We start from the raw sequence: 2488 nt of genomic DNA on the forward strand, positions 1-2488 counted from the left end.
CTCTCATAACAACTAACATATTAACACATAAGTATCGAAGCTAAAATAAACAAGAACTCTACAAGTATATTGTGATACAAACACTTATAGTATTAACACGTACATTAACAGGGATAAGATCTCCTCCTCTTGGGGTTTTTAGTATAGTATACCCTTCCTAATCTTTTCTTTATCCCTAGATGTAGTACCCTTCCTAATATTTTCTTTGTAGTTTTGTAGTTTATTGCAAAAATAAAAATATCCCTTCGGGGATTCAAAAAACAAAAAAGGCTGCATAGTACAAAACCGTTCTACAAACTCGTTTGGATAAATGATTAGGGACTGTGGACCAGTGTTCCCTCTAAGCTGAGTTACTGTGAGCCAGCTCACAGTTTTTTAGCCTCCGGCTCACACATTTTTGTCTCCGCTCAGGAAGGTTAGGGCTCCAGAGCAGACTGATATCTGCAGCCGCCAAATCATTCACTCACAACTATAATGCCAGTAGCTCACAAAGTAGAATTTTTGCTCATAAGACTCCACAGCTTAGAGGGAACATTGCTGTGGACTATATGCTGGGTATAGGTAAAGGTTTCCCTTGCTCGAAAGCCAGTTGAATCCGACTCTAGGGATGCAGTGCTTATCTCTGTTTCCAAGCCGAAGAGCCAGCACTGTCTGAAGACATTTCCGTGGTCATGTGGCCGGCATGATAGCGTGTTGTAATTAGGAACATGTGTTATTTCTGTACTGCTTAATGTGCCATGTGAATACTGCTGCTATGCTTCAGCTCTTTCTGGTGGTTCCAGATTCTTAAAATTCTAATGCATCAGCTATTGATTGTCCCTGTAAAGAAAATGGTTCCCTAAAATTTCTTGTCCTGTGTTAAAAGTCTGGTTCAGGCAGAAGGCCTGCTTGTAAGTTACCAGAGTTCAGAAGAACAGGACTGAAACCGAGCAGGCTGACCTTATGAAACTGCAGATAACACCCCGCGACAGAGAGGAGTCAAGGAGCCCAGTTATCAGCTCCCAATTAGACACATTCCATTCAATTAAGAACTATGATTTGCACCTGTGGGAAAGGGGAGGAGCCTAGCAGCAGACCGGTTTCGGTTTCTTTCCTCCCAGGTCAGACCACTGCTTAGATAATCTGTTTAGATATTGGCCTAACAAATTGGCTATACATCATCTTGGACCCCTACTGGCTTTTCAGGCCTGAGGCCACGTGGGCCCCTTACCCATAAAAAAAGTAGATTTCTAGATTATTCCTTAGCCTGATGGTGACTACCGAAGATCTGGATATGCCGTCACTGTCCAGCTCAAGGTGGCCATTTTGGACAGTGGCTTCGGGCCTTTGCTGACTCTGGAGAGAGCCAGTTTGGATTATTGGAATATTCAACTGAGAATGGTTAACATCCTGTAACTTGGAACCAATGTATTAATGCTCTCGTTAGCTCTTAAATTTCTAGCTTTCTTGTTTTTATCCTGTTTCTTGTTCCTATTTAAAGTATTCTTGCACCTTAATAAAAATATATATTTTAAGTACTTTTGTAGGCTATTTTGCCTTCGACCAACCTCAATCTAAATCCAGAGCCTAGCCTGGCTGACCACCTACCAGTGTAATTGTTTCTCTGAGGAATTCGTTCAGCAAGTCTACCTTGCAGGGTCGACTTCCTTGTTTAGTCCTGGGAAGGTCAGGAGCTCGCCCTTTGGCTTCTGATCACTAAAGAGCTTGGTGGCAGACTACCGGACTGGTGTGTGAGGAGTCACACCCCAGGGTTTTTGTAATTTTGTCTTCTCCAACCTTTAAACAAAGAGTTTTGGACCTGGACAGGACTGGGACTCTTCGACAGTCCTATTTTTGTGATTATGCCGGCTCACTATGTGTAATCACCTTGAGCCCTGTGAGAAAGGTGAGCTAAAAATAATACAAATAAGCAGGGCTTATGAGGTCCCAGCAGGAACTCATTAGCATAACAGGCCACACCCAACAGCTGAAACTCATTAGCATATTAGGCCATACCCTGCCACCACAGCTCATTAGCATATTAGGCCGCAGCCCCGTGTTGCCAAAAGTGTGGTCATCCAGCCACACCCACCTTTTGCTTCTTATTCTGTTTACCTTGTTTGTTGTTAAAACCCAGGGCCTTTTTTTGGAGCAGGGACTCCTTTGCATGTTAGGCCACACATGCCTACTGAAGCCAATCCTAAAGAGTTTCTGCTGTTTATGCTAATGAGTTCCTGCTGGGTGTGGCCAACTCAGGAGCCAGCCGGAACTAAGTGTAGTCTAAGTTCCCTGGAGAAAGTATCTCGGTTGACCCTACTTCCTCCCCTCTTTCTAACTGTAGTAAACACTTTCATTCAGAAGTCCCCACTAAGTTCAACAGGGCTTCCTTCTTTTCCCAGTCATTTTCTAACTCTCCTTTTGGGTCCCAGGCACTTTAAAATGTTACCAGAAACCTGCAGTCAAGGAATCGAGTAGAGAGTTCAGATCAGTGCCACGCTCAGTCCCTATT

The sequence above is a fragment of the Gekko japonicus genome, unplaced genomic scaffold (assembly GCF_001447785.1).
Source record: "Gekko japonicus isolate JY-2015 unplaced genomic scaffold, Gekko_japonicus_V1.1 scaffold97, whole genome shotgun sequence".
Lineage (NCBI taxonomy): Eukaryota > Metazoa > Chordata > Lepidosauria > Squamata > Gekkonidae > Gekko > Gekko japonicus.